At 40.0% G+C, this 19,076-nt stretch overlaps 1 protein-coding gene across 2 annotated transcripts in view; it reads left to right on the plus strand.

Moving 5' to 3' along the window:
- Ppm1a (protein phosphatase, Mg2+/Mn2+ dependent 1A) overlaps positions 1–19,076 on the plus strand; it is a 52,294-nt gene that overhangs the window by 4,492 nt on the left and 28,726 nt on the right. The gene's annotated exons all lie outside the window — the stretch shown is intronic.

A 19,076-nucleotide genomic window follows, 5' to 3' on the forward strand; every position in this document is an offset into this window, starting at 1 on the left:
CTGCCGCCGGGCTGAAAGTGAGGCCCCCTAACTCGGCAGTGGTGCCTCCAGTTCATTCATTATTCCGGCTTTGAGCAAAGCCGTTGAAGTCAACTACAGGTTTTTGCATCATTTTTGGCCGTGTATATCGGAGGAAAGTTCTTTATATGTTCGAGTTTAGTTGAGGCGCGGCTCCCTTCTGCTTGTAGGTTGTAAATACACTCGGATCCTTTTTCTTGAAAGACAGCTGGCTGAGGAGAGAGCCTCCTGCCAACTGGAGTTTTAGCTGTTTTGCAAATTTCACCGTCCGAAGTTGTTTTTCTCTTTTCTCAAGCACCACATGGTACTTAGGAACCCACGAAGGTCAGAGTCTGAGCAACCTACAGTGCCACCCCCACCCCAAGTTTCCTGCTAGTTGGAATAATGGGCCTGATGTATTTTTAAACGTGGTTAGAGTATAGGAGAAGGGCATTGTTTGAGAAGAATAAATGATTTTGACGTTATGGAAATTAGTAATTTTCAACATTTATGAGAAGAAAAAAAACATAATCTTTTCAGACCCCAGCTTTCAGATTATAAACAGGACCACTTCCTTGATGGGTGAGAAGCCCTCATAGAATTTAAACGGTTCTCTTCTGGGCCTTAGGGTTCCAGAGCGTTCACTCCATAGTCAAGTAGTGGTTGGTCCTCACCTCCCTTTAACCAGACAGAATACTTCGTTTTCACACTTTTGTTCTTTTCTATATTCTGGGCCTTTTCCAAAGATCATTTCTGTCGTTGGAGATGAGGAAACTTGAGACAAGGAAGATAGTGAGAGGCTTCACCCTCTATTTCCAAGTCTTAGATACTGCCTTTATTGGTTTAATGTCTGCTTTACTAGTTAATAGTTTGAAGCACAAAAATCCCATCACCTTCCCAGTGTCCTAGTTCTTTTCTGGGGTTTTTGTGTTTGTTTTGTTTTGCATTGTTGGGCATAGATCTAGCTCAGGGCCTCTCTCATGGTGCAAGAGTTAGACCGTCTGCCCAGGTTCTTCTCAGTTGTCTACCTTGTATATATCTGATTAACATTCAGCTATGTTGGAATGACTGCCTTTGACCCGGAAGCTTACAGCAGTAAGGCATTGCAGTTATAATGAACTACATGTGCAGGTTGCTTCAAATGTTTTTTATTTAATACTAAACACATCTGGGAAGTAATTATGATGGTGGTATAAAGTTATTAAGACAGATAACATTCCACATTAGTTACTTTAATGTGTGTATGAGAAGTAGTATAATTGGCTACAGGAAGGATCAAGTTGCTTCTTGCAGGGCTTGTATCTCTATATTTTCACATGGATTGGATAACTATATTTCAGTAAGAAGGACTGAAGTGATGAACCATAATTATAGTATAACCTGTTGAAAGGAACGCTGCTCTGCCAGAATCATGGAGGGATGGCTGTGCTCCAAAATATCTGTGTCCATGGACGAGTCCTCCAACCTTTGGAGTCTCGGGTTCTGAGTCAGGGAAGCTGAGGGGTAGATTATATCATCACATGTCCATTTATTGAATTTTTTTGTTCTCTTGATATCATGTGGCTGTTACACATACCTTTAATGAATACCTGCCTGATATGTGCCAGCCACTTAGATATTTCAGCATTCTGAAGTTTATTTTTCTTTCTGGGCTCTATTCTATTTAAGAGAACGTGAAGTTTGTGGTTATACTTTAGGGAAGCTTCCTGTGGTGGCCTTCACTGGTCTTTTGCCATTGAGAAGCCTAGAAAAACTCTTGGGAGAGAGAGGAGGAGGAACATCCTATGTCCTATGGAGACAGCATGTGCCGGAGACAGCAGTGTTTGAAAAAGCTGGGACCCTTAGTAGTTGGATATGATGGGCATTATAAGAATATATTATAGGTGTGTGTCTGTGTGTGTGTGTGTGTGTGTGTCTGTGTGTCTGTGTCTTTTGTTGTTGGTTCAAGCTGAGTGTTGTTGATTGTGCCATATTAAACTTTTGTTTGGAAATTTACCTGATTACCACCTCCCCCCCCCAAATGTATAACAGCCGTGTTTGTCACCTAGTAAATATTGTTAAGTGGTTACTAAATGCCTTCATCTTTTTAATTTTTTTCAGACCATACCGGATTGTTTACTGTATGATCAATAGAATGTATTGCTGATTGTGGTCTAACCAAAATTACTTACTTTATAATTTTAAACTTAAAAATTTTTTAAATTTTAAAGACTGGATTGTCCTAAGCTTAGTCTATACTGATGCAAAAGTAATTCTGATACTATATTTGATGTTCCCTTCAGATGATCACCTGTTGTCTGAGTAATAACTTTGAATACTTTCCATCCTTAATCAAATCAGAAGACAGTCTTAAACAAAAAACAGCTCAAGCAGAATTTTGTTATGAGTTAACACAAAAAGATAAAAAAATCTCGGCCTTGTGACATACATATAGGGATGGACCTTGGGGAAGGGAAAACAGGCAATATGAGGTAATTAGGAAAATATTTCTTCCGTATGAGTTGTCACATTTGTCCTGTCTTTAGATAACAAAATATTTAAAAATTCAGTTGCCTCATGTATTATGTTGCTGTTTTTAGCAGGATGTATTTATTTTCTGGCATGTTATTTAGCCATTCTTGTAGAAGAAGCTTGGATTAATATATAGCAAAAGAAAGGGTGATTACAGTCTTTCTTCCTTCAAGATTTCTAAGTTTAATGTACTCCAATATAAGTTACACTTTAAAAAATGTATTGTTTGGTTTTTGAGATGGGGGTGGGGGACAGTGTCTCACTACATAGCTTTGGCTGGCCTAGAACTCACTATGTAGACCAGGCTGGCCTGGAACTCACAGAGATCCACCCGACTCTTGTCTTCCAGTGCTGGGAATACAGGCACGCGCCACCACACCTGGCACACAGTAACAATTTTATACTTCATTATGAATTTCCAGAATATATCTATTTTAGTGATTTTTAACCTTTATATTACCTGTCAATAATACTACATACACTATTGAGCTTTTGTCCCTCCAAGGCAGGTAGGAAGAGCTAGATAAAGTATGGAGTGTGATGAGCTCTTTATAAGAAACTGAGAAGTGCAGATTTATATACATTGATAAATTGGACTCTGGGGCTAGACAGATGTGTCTGGTTAAGAACATTTACTGTTCTTATAGCAAAGAACTGAGATTTGATTCTTAGCACCAACATGGCAGCTCATAACCATTACCATTTCCAGGGAATCTGATGCCTTCTGGCCTCCATTAGCTGTGGTATGCAGACACACATACAGGCAAAGCATTCACATACATAAAATAAAAATGAATAAATTGGACTTTAGATACTGGACCTTTCATCTGCTCCTCCCTCCCCCTACCAGGGTTTGTAGCCTTGGCTGTCCTGGAACTTGTTCTATAAACCAGGCTGGCCTTGAACTCACAGAGATCAATACTATGCTTTTAATGGAGATGTTTTAAGTTCTGGGAGTGATGATGAAGAGGGAACTTGAGTTTTCATAATTTTTGGCTTTGTTTTGTTTTTGTTTTTTTTGAGACAGGGTTTCTCTGTATAACAACTCTGGCTGTCCTGGAACTGGCTTTGGAGACCAGGTTGACTTCGAGCTCACGAGATCCGCTGCCTCTGCCTCCTGAGTGCTGGCTGGTATTAAAGACATGGGCCACCACGCCCGGCTGAGTTTATAATTCTTAATGTTTTTTGTTGTTGTTTTTTTTTTCGAGACAGGGCTTCTCTGCGTAGCTTTGCGCCTTTCCTGGAGCTCACTTGGTAGCCCAGGCTGGCCTCGAACTCACAGAGATCCGCCTGGCTCTGCCTCCCGAGTGCTGGGATTAAAGGCGTGCACCACCATCGCCCGGCTTAATTCTTAATGTTTTTATTTGCAACCCATTGATTCAAGTGTATATAGTATTAATATTTAGGATCTGAATTTGTGGCAGATCGTGATTTGAAAATCATGAAACTAAAGTTCTTCTGGATAAACAGAAGAAAGTAAATAATGACAGCTATACTTCCCTGGCAGTGGTGGGGGGTGCCGCGCAACTTTAGTCCCAGCACTAGGGAGGCAGAGGCAGGCACATTTACAGAACAGATTCCAGGACAGCCGAGGCTACACAGAGAAACCCTGTCTCCAACAGCAGCAACAGCAACCCTGTACTTTATTGACCATTTGTTTGTGTCAAGCTATCTAAAATACATGATGTTATCAGCTCTTGACAGATAGCTCTTTACCTCTTGGTTTCAGCAACCTTGAATAAGTATTTTTAAATTGGATATGTTTCTAAACATTCATAAACTTTCTTGTAATTATTCTCTAAACAATATATATTTAATTTACATAGCATTTTCATTGTGTTTGGTATTACGTGACCTAAGGGTGACTTGATGTATACAGGAGGGTGGGTATAGGTTACATGCAGATACAACACCTTTTTTTTAAGAAGATGAAGAAAAAACTCATTATTTGGAATATATATATATATACACACACATACATACATACATACATACACATTCCTGGAAGGTTGTTATATAATTTCATAAGCAGCCATGGCTTCAGAATTTTTTTAAATTTATTTTTCTGAGGCTTGCCCAGTAATTGAGTAAAACCAAAACTTATTATAAGCCACAGTCATCCTAGGGTCCCCCCTGCTATGTAGCCTCCCTGGATCTGTGGGTTGCAGTCTGATTGTTCTTTGCTTTATATCTAGTATCCACTTATGAGTGAGTACATACTATGTTTGTCCTTCTGGGTTTGGTTTACCTCACTCAGGATGATATTTTCTGGTTCCATCCATTTGTCTGCAAATTTTATGCTGTCATTGTTTTTCTCTGCTGAGAAGTACTCCATTGTGTATATGTACCACATTTTCTTAATCCATCCTTCAGTTGATGAGTATCTAGGTTGTTTCCAGGTTCTGACTATTATGAATAATGCTGCTATGAACATAGTTGAGCATGTATCTTTGTGGTATGATTGAATATTCCTTGGGTATATACTCAAGAGTGGTGTGGCTGGGTCTTGAGGTAGATCGAGTCCCAATTTTCTGAGAAAACGCCATACTGATTTCCACAGTGGTTGTACAAGTTTACATTCCCACCAACAGTGGAGGAGTGTTCCCTTTGCAATACTACACCTTTTTAAATGAGGGACATGTGGAATCCTGTAACCACTCCCTTGTTAAGTACCAGTGGATAGCTACATATGGACTTGGTGAACCTAAGTGACATTGCAGAATTGTATCGATAGATTTAAAATAGTCTGAAAATGGCCCTGAGTGGATGGATTCTCTCTTTTAAAAGGGAATTCCTGGAATCAGAACTTTAAAAGCTGAAGGTTAGCATTTCTGAATTGTGGTTTTCTGGTGTTAAAATGAGTAAGTGTACATAGTTGTCTTCCTCTGCAAGAATCCCTTCAAAAAGGATATGTGGTGATGCTTATTTTTTCATTTCCAGGCTTTAGAAGTTAAAACCAAAAATGTCCTCCCCACTACTGTTGAGACTGAGTAGAGTTAGTATCTTGAGTGGTTGAGGGCCTGAGTGAAGAACCTGGAGGACTGTTTCTGAGTAGACCCAGCAGAGCCTCACAAAAGGATCCACGAGGTAGAAGAAGTAGGGCAAATCAGCCCTCAACAGCTGCAGCTTGCTCCTTCCCACATACAGTGGCTGTTCTTGGCTAATTTACTTGATTGTAAGTCTCAGTTTTCTTTATCTGTCAAATGGAGCTGTCTCTTAGAAGGTTGTCTTAAAGAGTTGGTGAAATAATTATATACAGACTTGCATTGGGCATGGTAGCGCACACCAACACTTGGTGTGATTTCTGTGAGTTTCATATACGGAAGCTCAATGCCTGCTAAGACTACATAGCAAGACCTTGTCTCAAAATGGGGGTGGTGGGGTGCTTGACATTTTCTGTCATAAAGAAAGTACCAAATAAATGGTAGCTATTATGGAATCTTGTTTTTTTTTTTTTTCTTTTTTTGTTTTTTCAAGACAAGATTTCTCTGTAACAGCCCTATCTGTCCTGGAACTCAATATGTAGACCAGTTTGGCCTCAAACTCAAAAGAGATACAGCTGCTTTTGCCTCCCAAATGCTGGGATTAAAGGTGTGCACCATCACACCAGGCTAAGTTATGGAATATTAAAATAATTAGGGGAATATTGGTTGAGTGTGAGTAGAAAATTGAGAATGTGTTGTAAAGACTGTTGGTATATAGAGTTTTCATATGCACAGGATAAAAGTCAAGTAGAAGAAAGGTAAGTGTGAAAATTGTACTTGGCTTTTTGGAGTTGGAAAAGGTCGTGCCTGGGTTTGGAGTTGGTGATTAGGCAATAATAGGTGATGGAATTGGTGATAAAGAACAGGAGTAATAAGGCAAAGGTGAGGATAATCAATAAGTAGGGGAAAGTTGAGTTGGTCTTTTAAAGAGGAGTTCAGTTTCATGGTTAGAAACAAGAAGAGATAAACGGCATTATTCTGCACATTCAGTTCTACCTGTTTTAAAACTCATCTTTGTGATGGACATCACGGCTGTGTGTCTGGTCTGGGTTGTCCCTACTGCCTCAGCCCAGCCCAGTACCAGCACTGTTCCTGGTCTCTCTCCCATTAATCCTGGACCACCACCAACCCATTCTACAAATACAGAATTCTTCCCCCAGTACTGTTATTCGTATTGTTTCTTTCTTCACATTCTTTAGGAATTCCCTCTTGCTCCTTCTGTGATTAGATCCCAGGCATAATGTTTCCATCAAACTGGACCCTTGTCTCTGGAGTGCGTCTGTTACTTCTCTCTCTAGGGTCTTCCTCATACTAATTTGCTCCAGCCACCCTCTCTTTTTAAAATCAAAACTCATTTTTTTTTCTTTTTTTTTTTGGTTTTTCGAGACAGGGTTTCTCTGTGTAGCTTTGCGCCTTTCCTGGAGCTCACTTGGTAGCCCAGGCTGGCCTCGAACTCACAGAGATCCGCCTGCTCTGCCTCCCGAGTGCTGGGATTAAAGGCGTGCGCCACCAACGCCCGGCTAAAGCTTATTTTTAATAGCACACCTGCATTATTTCTATGGCTTTTAAATTATGTATTTTTTTCTAGGTATGTGTGTCTTAGTTATGCTTGATTCTGAAAGGGGAAATACAATCATTTATTCCCAGGGCCTACTGCAATGCTGTATGGCTAGTGGGCATTGAGCTATTGGGTAAGGAATAATCAAGTCTGCCTGACATATATGTTCCTGCCGGAGGAGGAGGAGGAGGTAGAGTGCTTATGAGCTTTCTGGTAGCAGACATTCTGACTGTTTGTGAACAGAGATGTTTAAGTGTAAAGGTTACATGCATCTGAAGCAGGACAATTTCTTATGTTGGTGTGGAGGTTAGGTTTCCTGATGGTAGACTTTACAGCTTCTGTCCAACTTCTTACCGTTGGGCTTTGGTCGTTAATAGGACATTTGTGATCACACATTTCTTTTCAGAGTAGCTGACATTGCAAATATTATCATGTCATAGTTAACCTAGTAATCACAGAGGAATTATCTAGTCACAGGAATTTGACAGTGCATTCATTAGAGAAGAGTTACCAAAAGGTTTAATTTGAACCAGATTGCTAACATATAGTCTATTCATATAGACCTAAGCTAAACTTTATAGTTGATCAAAATATTCAACTACTTCTAGGATTTAGAAAAATTCCATTATTAGATTTTTAAGTGGGTAATTTCTTGTAATTAGTGACTTCAATTCATTTATTGACTATGATGCTAATGAGATCAGTCATGAATTTAATCTTTATTTGCATCTTATTTTTCTGACCTTAACAATAACTAGTAACAACAAGCATTTATATGACAGGTACTGTTAGGAGATATTTTCAATTATCTCTTCAAAGCTTCTCAATGTTCCTATCAGATAGTTAGCATTATTAGTTATGTCCTAACAAACGAGGAAATTGAGATAAAGCTTTAAAGCCAGATGTGTTCTGGGGCTTTTGAAAGTAACTCTAAATGTGGGTCATTGCATTTTTATTGCTGCTGTTCAAAGTCTGTTGGCAGCAGTGATGTGTCAAAGTCTTTGTATATGAAGGATATGACTTCAGTTCTGTTGTACCCAAAGAGTATTACTCTTGAGTTCGAATCTAAGATGGCTGTGTATAACACACTTGAAAAGCACATCATTGTGTCATATTAGCTTCCTTTAGAACTTTTAACCAAGAAGAGCTCTACACACACACACACACACACACACACACACACACACACACACACACCCCTAAGGTAGGGGTACAGTACAAAAGAAAGTCCTTGAAAACTGAGGCCTGTCTTCACTCATTGGAAATAGATCCTTAGTGTGTGCCTGTTAAATCTTTTCAGTCTCTTCTGGTTTCTGATTACACAGCAAAAGAATTGGATGTGAGCCAGAAATATGTCAGACCAAGAGAAAGCATAGGTCATGTGTAATTCAGTTTAAATTTAGACTGGTATTTTGCATTCATCTATGATATGACTGAAGTAGAGATGGAGAAAATCATTCATGCTATATGTATCTTAATTATTTTAGTGAATATGTTATTCAAGAACTGTCTGTTCTCTTTCAAAGAATAACAATTGATTACCAACTTCGAATGCCTAAATTCTTAGTGCTGCTTCCTTCAGTATGCTTGATAGAAGATTGAACCAAATTTGTTTTTACATCTATAGGATATGATTTGCCTTCCTTTGTTAATGGAATTCCATAGTGAAAGATAAGGAAAGCATAGCTTTGTATTTTCTCTGCAAAATCTCAAAATTTGTCAGGCTTTAGAAACACATCTTTGTAGCTTGTCATGCTTCAGAGGGGTGTGGTGGGGAGTGGTTGTCCCAGCTTGGACTATAGTAGACAGTTCCCACTGAGATCGGGAAGACTTGAGATGTCATGGGGCAGGTCTTGGAAGGGGCTACTTCTGTTATGTGGTCAGCCCACAGTTTACCCCATGTGAGTTCAGACCTTTCATCTGTCTGTAAAGATGCTTCCTGCTACTGTGGGTCCTTCAGCTTCTAGTCAGTCACGGGACCGCTGGAGAGCGGCCCTGTGCTGGCTGTGGGCAGTGGGAAAAAAGCGCTCCTCTAGTATAACTCCAAGGCCATGGCAGAGAGAGTGGCGCCTGCTCTCCTAAGTTAGTCCTCGTCATGTCTGAATTGCCTTGTAATTTGTAATGAACCCATCTATAACTCTAGTTTGCTGTTTTCCTCAGAGAGGGATCTATCTCACCAGGTTGCCCAGGCTGGTCTCTAGATTACCACTAACTCTCCTCCCCCGTTTCACAGGTGCAGTGCAGTGCCCTGCCCTGCTCAGTAGTTTATATTCATGATGTATGGTTGTTTCTGTGGTGGTGAAACAGAATGAACTGTGCATGCTCTAGACTAAGCAAGGTGGAATTGGTTAAGACACTGTTGGCAGGGCAGCTTCCATGAGAATATCTTGTGTAGAGGAGAATCACTGAATCACTGGGCAGGTCAAGATGGTCGCTGCCATTCATTTTCTGTACACAAGCATCCTATAGGTGTTAGCCTGCGCTAAGTCCTGACCAAAGCCATGCTCCCATCCTTGATGAATCTGAAATACAAAGGGAGAGATTGCTCTGGCAGTGAGTGCTACCGAGGGAAATACAGGCTTCTGTGGGCATGAGACTGGTGGATCTGTTTCCTGAGGCAAGGAAAATGATAGGGACTTGACGTTCCTCTTGGGCCATGCCGTTAGAAGTGAGACTTAAGATATAGGCGGTAGGTGGATATAATTTTCATCTTAAGTTTTTATTCTTCCTTCCTTTCCCGGTACCCCTATCCTACATAGAAAATATGTGTGGCAGTATATAGGTTCAGTGACTGTGGTATTTGTTTTGGAAGACATATCTACTCAGAAGTCTTTTCAGAGCAGCTGCTATTGGCGCTCTGTCCTAGAGGAGACATTTCATAGGGAAAGATTTAGAAGCCCCTTGTATTTCATTTGTTGAAGACACTTTCTTGCCTTAAATGTTACATAAGTTACATTTCTTCCTTCTTTCAACTCAAATATACAAGGTTTTTAGCAAATGCTGAAGATGTTCAGTTGAGGGGCTTGTTTTCAGAAAAAAAAAAAAAAAAAAAAAAAAAGCGGGGGTGAATTGGCTCAAGTCAACTGTTGTTTTCTGGGTCAGCCGAATCTGAATCGTTATGCAAGCATTAAAAATTAGCAAACTAGGAATTAACTACATTTTAAAATCTGTAGTTGTTCTTCAGAGCTGGTAAATTTGAATCAGTTAACAAATGAGGCCAATTGAGATTGTACCTATCAAGCATTCTTAGAAAACTTTACAGATGAAATCGCTCTGTGCCATTTAGATCTCTAATTGTTGGAGAAAATGAGTCAATCTCTAATTTTTATGCTCACTAGTATTTTTTTTCAGGCATTCAAGTATACTTGTAAAATATTATATATTTTATTATTAAAATATTATATATTATATATATTCAAGTATACTTGTAAAAATTACTTTAAAAAAATTGTGTGAGACACACCTAGGTAAACTATGAGACAGCTACTTTCTGCAGTATGCAGTTCAAATCTCACCAGTCCAGAAGATACTGGTCTTTTTTTAAATTATGAAACACAAGTAACAGCTCTATAATATGCACTCTGAAACTGTTGCCAACATCTGTCAAACTGACTAGCTGGAATACCTGTAAATTTTTACCTAGTCTGGCAAGAACTGATTTTTTTCTTAATAATTTGGGGCTTAGAAAAATGACCTTTAGCACAGTAGACCTTTGTCTTGTGCTTGGTTCAATTAGTTGATTCTAGTTGCATTTTGCATTTTTAAAAGCTTTTGTTTGGGGGCATATTAATACAGGAGTTCATTTACATTAGAATTAAAGCTTTTGTTGTTGAAGGAAGGTAAATATTTAATTGAAAAAATAAATATTTAGTTGAGGCTATACCATGAAATATTGGGCAGCTGAGAAACTTTCCAGTAATTTCTTTCACTTTTAGAAAAACAAATACAGATCTTTTCTATATTAGTATGTCTAGTCTATGGCCACTTCTTTTAGCCATTTTATGTAAAATAAAATACAGAAAAAGCTATAGTGATAGTCTTAAATAGCTTTATAACTTATGTCATAAATCTGCCCATTTAAAATTTATAGTTGAAGTTTTTTGTATGTTCACAGAATTATGCAACCATTGCTACAGTTGCTGTGTGTGCTTGTTTTAAAACTTTTTGGGGGGCAGGATCTTCCCACTGTCACCCCAACTGGTCTCCAATTCTTGGGTTTGCTCAGTCCCCTACCTCAGCCTCCTGAGGAGCTGAGAGCGAAGTTGTGAGGCACTGTGCTTACTCCCTTTCCCAGTTTCCCTGTGTGTTCCTGTCTCTGAGAGAAACTCTCAGCAGTCAGGCCCTGTCCCTTCTCTCCTGTCCTCAAAAATCGATCGCTTTTCTCTCTATAGATTTGCCTATGTGGATATTTGATATAAAGGCAATGTAGGTAACTTTGATCGGTGATTTTATTTTTTTTTAAAAAAAAATATGACAAAATTTTAATAATTGGTGAATCAGGTGAGAGATAATATATATGTTAATTAACCATTCTTGAAATGTTCCAATATGTTAGGAAGGTGTCTTTTTTTTTTTAGGAAGATGTCTTAATCACTGTTCTATTGTCATGAAGAGACACCATGACCAAGTCAATTCTTATAAAAGAAAGCATTTAATTGGGGGCTTGTTTATAGTTCCAGAGGCTTAGTTCATTATCATCATGGCAGAAAACATGGAGGCATGCATGCAGACCTGGTGCTGGAGCAGTAGCTGAGAGCTACATCCTGATTCACAGGCAGAGAGAGTAAGCCTGGGCCTGGTTTGGACTTTTTAAACCTCAAAGCCTACCTCCAATGACACACTTCGGTGATTTTATTTTTTAACCCCTGAAAACATGAATGCTTGCAAGAGAGCTAGTTATAAATAAATCATCCAAATAATGATTGCTGCTTTCTTGTCTGACTAGGAAAAAATGCATGATAATTCAGAGATTGTCCAATTTTAAATCAAGAATTGAACATGTCTCTAGCATAACTGAATGTGTGCTGTGTTTTTGGTGGTTGCTCAGTGTCACCTCCACTTTCAAAAGTGCTACTATTATGGTCTTTTGCCCCCCCTTTTCTAAAACTCAGACTTCCCTGAATTTCACAGAAATGGTTTTCTTTGCAATGTCAGCCTTGGATTCGTCTGTTCTTTCCTCCTAAGTTTTATGAGGAAGCCTTAATTAAAAGCAAGATGGGTATATAGAGAGTATCGTTGCTCAAGGTGTGGAGGAGTATACTGGGAAGAACCAAATGGCTGTTCAGATCTTCATCATACTGAATTTGTGGACAATAGAATATAACTTGAGGTTGTTGAAGAGAAGAATAAAGCTGGGCATTATGAGGTACACCTATAATCCTAGCACTTGGAAGGCAGAGGCAAATCAGTCTTGAATTCAAGGCCAAGCCTGGTCTACACAGCAAGTTCCAGGCTAGCCAGGGCTACAGAATGAGGGTCTGAGAGAGCTGGGGAGGGAAGAGGAAGACTTCAAGCAAAAGTGTAATGTGATTAAAAAAAAAAAAAAAAAAGTAACACATAGGCGAGTTTAAAACATAACTTTGAGTGCTGTATGAATCCCAGTCATACTTCAGTGGTAAGCAAAATTAACTACCTTTCTGATACTTAATATCCTTAAGACTGTTTTTCTAGAACCTTGTTTAGGAATTTTTAGGTGAGAAATAAGTCTTCTTTTTTTTTTTTTTTTTGGTTTTTCGAGACAGGGTTTCTCTGTGTAGCTTTGCGCCTTTCCTGGGACTCACTTGGTAGCCCAGGCTGGCCTCGAACTCACAGAGATCCGCCTGGCTCTGCCTCCCGAGTGCTGGGATTAAAGGCGTGCTGGAGAGATGGCTCAGCCGTTAAAGGCTAGGCTCACAACCAAAAATATAAGAGAAATAAGTCTTCTTATACAAGGCATTCAGTTTGGAACCAGTGTAGCATAGTAAAACCATAGAATAACCTTGAAATAAGTTTTTGGAGGAGTTTCCGAGAGGACTCAGTAGCATCCACCTAGGGTTCCATGTTTGAGGAAACCTGGTCTGGATGCTGCCCATAACGGGTTGTGCTGCATTTATCTAATTATTCTTTATCAATAAAAACTCGGAAGTCAGATATTGGGGTAAGAACCTGAATGATCAGAGAAGTGACCAGTGACCTCCTATCTCTGTCATTCCTCTATCCAAAAGGGCCAAGATCCTCTCTCAGCCCACCCTACTATGTCTATCTGTCCTCAGTCCTCCAAAACCTCTATGGTTAATTTTGGTCAGCTAGTAGCTAGCTCTACCCTCTGATAGCAAACTTTATTGTTAGAATTCGATCAAAATATCATACAACAGGGTTGCTTTGGAAGTTCCTCATTAGCCAGCAAAATAGAGCTAATTAGAAAATGACTCAGTGTGGGAGATAAGGATTGTCTGGTTTAGTCAGAATTATTAGTGAGATTTTAGGATCAGTCAGTGAAAGTGCCCTCCAGAAATCAGAAACCTACATAGAATTTTAAAGTCAGTAAAGTGCTATAGTAAACAAATTGGAAATTTGAGGGCAGTAGGTATGAACTATGAGATGTCGTAGTATATGTTTGACTGATTGGATATTATAGAGTAAACATTATATTCAGTTCTTTAGATTAGAAATCCTGCCAAGAATATTGTGTATCTAGTTTATTTTCTGGGTGTGAATGTTGAACCTGAATGTATGTCTGTGTACCGTGTGTGTCCTTAGCGGTCAGAAAGAGGCACTGAATCCTCTGGAACTCGGTTAACATAGGATTGTGATTCACCGTGTAGGTGCTGGGCAGCAAAGCCAGGTCCACTAGAAGAAAGACAAGGGTTGGTAAATGCCGAGCCTTCTTCCAGGCCATTATGTACAGTTTTCAAGGAGACGGTGAAAGCGGGCTTTGACCTCCCGCCTCGACTGTCCTCAGAATAATGGGTTTTATTGATATCTGTGCAAGCACGTTATCACCGTGCTTTGCTCCTGTAGTCATGTCTCCTTGCTGCCTTCTCTCCCATTCCCCCTCCACTTTCACTGGTCCCCTCCTTCCCTGAAATAGTTCCTATTGGCTGTGGTGTGTGTGTGTGTGTGTGTGTGTGTGTGTGTGTGTGTGTGTGTGTGTAAAGCATGCAGTGTTGCTCTTTTAAAATTATTTCACTTAATATGTCTTCCATTTTCCTGCAAATACTTACTTCTTTGTGTCAAATATTGCCTAGAATTTTTTTGTTTGGTTTGGTTTTTATTTTTTGAGACAGGGTTTCTCTGTGTAGCCTTGGCTGTCGTGGAACTCACAGATAACCACCTGCCTCTGCTTCCTGAGTACTGGGATTAAAGGCGTGTGCCAACATCTGGCATGAATAGAATATTTGGTATATAGTTCTTTAAGGACAAAGTGATCGAAATGTGTTGTGTAGGATTCTTTTTCTTCTTTTTGGTTTTTTCAAGGCAGGGTTTCACTGTAGGTCAGGCTGGCTTGGAACTCATGAGATTCCCCTGCCTCTGCCTCCCCAGTGGTAGGATAAAGTTGTGTTCTCTGCTTCCCTCATCACCTAGTGAGGTTCTTTATTTTAACAAAGTTACCTGTTTTATATTGAGCTTGTAATGGAAACAGGTTTAGAATGTATTATTTGTTTTAATAAGGATACTTTGTAAAAGACTTATAATGCATAAAATCTGTATTAACTTTTATAAATTACTCTTATAAAAATTTTTATAAATTATAGGAGAAACTTAAGAGTATTATTGGTTTTTTTTCTAAGACGAATTGCTAAATGGTCTTATTAATTAAAAACCCAGAGCCAGATACTGGGGAGAAAACCTGAGAGATCAGAGAATAGGAAAAGCCACAGCCAACCTCACCTCACCAACTCCTCAATCTCCAAAGAGACCTACTTCCTATGCACCCACATGTAGCAGGAATCTTAAAAGTTCTTATTAATAAAATCAAACCCGAGGCCAGTTATCGGGGTCAATGCTGGTAGATCAGAGAGACAGAACAAGCCACAGCTATCTCACCTTGCCAATTCCTCAGCTGGTCCTGTTTCCTCATACTGGAAGCTTCTGTGTCCTCATCCCAATGGCTCTCAGCTGAACTGCTGCTTAAAAGCCTGAATGCTTAACCAGCCACATGTTTAACCAGCCAAATACTCCTAGTTTCTGATCCTCACGCCTTATATACCTGTCTGCTTTCTACCATCACTCCCTAGGATTAAAGGCTTGCTTTCTGGGATTAAAGGCGTGTGTCACCATGCTTGGCTTTTTCCTATGTGGCCTTGAACTCACAGAGATCCAGAGGGATTTCTATCTCTGGAATGCTAGGATTAAAGGTGTGTGCTATCACTGCCTAACTAGGGCCTTTTCTGTTCTCTGACCCCAGATAAGTTTATTAAGGTACACGATATTTTGGGGAACACAATACCACCACACCCACACTTATATGCCTGTCTGTTCTGCATCTCACTTCCTCTCTCCGCCCAGCTACATCACTTCCTGTCGGTCTGTACAGACCTCCTGACTTTTATGGTTAACTAGTGTTGGAATTTAAAGCATGTGCCACCATGCCTGGCTCTGTTCCCAGTGTGGCCTTGAACTCACAGAGATCCAGACAGATCCCTGTCTCCCAAGTGATAGGATTAAAGGCATGTGCTACCATTGCCTGACCTCTGTGTTTACTATAGTGGCTGGCTTTTTCTTCTGATTCTCAGATAAACTTCATTGGGGTGCACAAAGAAAATATCACCACAGGTTTTTTTTTTTTTTTTTTTTTTTTTTTGGTTTTTCGAGACAGGGTTTCTCTGTGTAGCTTTGCGCCTCTCCTGGAGCTCACTTGGTAGCCCAGGCTGGCCTCGAACTCACAGAGATCCGCCTGGCTCTGCCTCCCGAGTGCTGGGATTAAAGGCGTGCGCCACCAACGCCTGGCATCACCACAGTTTTTATCTAGTTAACCTACAGATTACATTGATTTTTTTTCTTTCTTTCTTTTTTTTTTTTTTTAATAATACTTGAATCAAGAGAAATCTGAAAAGATATTTATAATCCTGAGAGGGAAATGAGTGTGACATTCTAAAGATGTTGGCTTTGTAAACTACCAGCTAATAGACCTGTAAGAAAATCTGTGCCACTAAGTGTGCCCCACATCCACACGGTGGCTCCCAGTCATCTGTTCACTCCAGTTCAGGGGGTCTGGTGGCACGATTTCCCCTTGACAGAAAGGGTTTAGAAAACATGAGCTGGCAGAACGTTTGGTAAACAAGAATTGGCTCACTATGGATGAGGTGCCGCCACTGTGCTGGCTTTGAGTGTCTGTAATAGGTGACATTAGAGAACCTGCTTCTACCTGGAACCACAGGGCCCGAATCCTGCATTCCTTAGATAGAGCCTATGTCTGTGTTTGTTACTCATTATTCTAATAGATCTGGCATATCCTTCAGAATGATGCCAATCTATCTGTAGGAATTACTTTTTTAAAAACTGCTTTGCTAGTAGGAATTAGGAATAACCTTCAAGAAGGCTGAGGAAATGGCTCAGGTACTATGCTTGGGGCGGGCTCCGCCAAACGCTCATGCAGGGTCCCTGACACCTTCAGACCTCTGGAGCACCACACGCATAAATGGTGTACATATGTGCCCTTAGGCAAAACACCTATGTGCATAAATCAGTGCAAACAACTTTTAAAATGAGGTACTGTGACTAGTGAGGGTGGTTGTTGTTCCGTGTATTTATTGGCCATTTGTTTTATTATTTATTCATTTAATCGCCTGTTCACATTCTTTTTCCATTTTATTTCTCTTGAGGTGTTTGTTCTTCCCAGCAGTGGAAGCTGGAGGATTAGGACTTCAAGCTGTCTTGGGCCTCAGCCAGCTCCAGGCCCCTGGCTACAGGAGACTCAGATCTCAAAATGATAAATCAGTAGTTCTTGCCTTAACCTTCTACATATTTAGGAATATTAATTTTTGTTTCACATATTGCAGATACTTGAAATTGCTTGCCTTTTCAAATTTTTTGTTGATGTTGCTGTTGTGTTATTTTGTTTTTGAGATGGATAGGGTCTTGCTGTCCTCAAATATGTGACCCTCCTGTCCAGAAGTGTGCCTCACTAAACACTCCCCCTACAGGGTTATGGACTTTGTTCTGAGTAGAAGAGTTTATCAGCTGCAGCTTTTTGCTCCTGTGGAGTTAGTATTGCCCTCTGTACCAGGCCTGCCGTTCTTAGAGAGCCCTTCCCAGGTGTACTAGTATGGCTTTGTTAGTCAATTCAAGATAGAAGTCTATTCACTCCAGAGTTATGTATAAGGTGGGAGGCAGCCCCCCCACTGCAGAGGTGAATAGGTCCGCTGTTCTCACCATTGCCGAACCTGTTCCCATATTTCCCCGAAATCGCAATTCTGTTGCCCTTATCAAGTCTTTCTGTTTCAACACCGCTTCTTATATACCTTGGTTGTGCACATTCTCATCATGTTTGAGAACGTGTCGGCCATTCAGTTGTTTGGTTGTTTGTTTTGTTTGTTTTGTTTTGTTTGTTTTTTTTTTTTCCAGTGTATTTTGGAGTTTGACCAAGGTCTGGGAACCAAAAGGGCTACTTGTGATTATATTGAGTTTGTAGCCCACTGAAGTGAGATGATAGTCATCTTTATAATGAGGCTGTCTGGTAAAGTCTCTTACTCCAAAGCTGCCTTAAAGTCCCAGTCCTCTCTGAACTTTGGCCGCAGGCAGGGCTTGCTGTGTGGCTCGGCTAGCCTTGAACTTGATATTCTCCTCAGACTCTCAGATGCTGGGGTAATGGACACATGCTGCCAGATCCAGTGGGAAAGTTTCTTGTTTGTATGGCCATTTCTTTTTGATTTCCTAAGTGACAATTGTTAATAGTTTTCTTGTGATTTTTCTATATCCCTATGAGCTCACAGTTTTTTCATGTAGAGGTTAAGTTTTGAATAGTTGCTGGTAACAAACACTTTTATCTCCTACCATTTTGCATCTCTTTATCTTACTCCACTGTATTGAGTAATCTTGGGAGACATTGCCAAATAATAGGAATAATACTTGGTCTTGGTTTTTCCTAGGGATTGTTCCAATCACAGTGTTTCATCTTTGACTTTAAATGTCTTTTAGGCTATAATATAGTTGTGCTTTTTTTCTTTGAACTTTTTAGGTTTTTTTGTTTTGTTTTTGAGGTAGTCTAACTATTTTAGACCTGGCCTAGAACTTACTGTGTAGACCAGGCTAGCCTCAAATTCAAAGAGATCCACCTGCCTCTGCTTCCTGAGTGCTGGGATTAAAGGTGTGCACCACAACACGAGGCTCCTTTGAACTTTTAAAGAAATAGTATATTGATATAATCTTTAATACATGTCCATAGCTGTGTTTCTAAAACGAACACTGGTGATTTAAAATCACATTTAATTTGTATCTGTTAATGAGCATGTTTACATAATATATATATATTATATATAATTGTTGGAATATACTTCCTTAGCCACAGAATATATAGACATCATTTCATCATTGCCTATTTGATATTCTAAAGAAGTCTGACGCCAGGCTGACTTGTCTCTTTTTGAGAAGAAGGGGACATGTTAAGTTTGTCTGAACTGTTATATTCTTGAAATATGCTTTGATGCTGGCCAGTTTCTACTAAATTTAAATTATTTCATGATTAATGAAACCTTTCGGGCATATGTCCCCAAATAGCAATGAGAACAGCCCAACATAAAATCGTAAACCTAAAACATGCTGAGATTTCCGTTCAGCCCTGGATTGGGCTGCTTCGGAGTGTGACTTCGTAGATGACAGTTGGACTGCACTCAGAAGCACCTTGTTTTCCTTCTCTCTGGCTTGTTCCTTCTGTCCCGGGCTGTGTGGTTTCCTTACAGTGTTCTGGGGAGAGCTGCCTCGCGTGGCCTGCACCCTTTCTCCAGCTGCTCATTGGTCTCTGCTCACTGCCTGGACACTTGGCTCTTTTCTGTCTTTCCCATGGCAGATTGCCGCGGTGGCCTTGGCGTCTCCTAAGTCTTCTCATG

This window comes from Peromyscus leucopus, chromosome 14 (assembly GCF_004664715.2).
Source record: "Peromyscus leucopus breed LL Stock chromosome 14, UCI_PerLeu_2.1, whole genome shotgun sequence".
In the NCBI taxonomy this organism is placed as follows: domain Eukaryota; kingdom Metazoa; phylum Chordata; class Mammalia; order Rodentia; family Cricetidae; genus Peromyscus; species Peromyscus leucopus.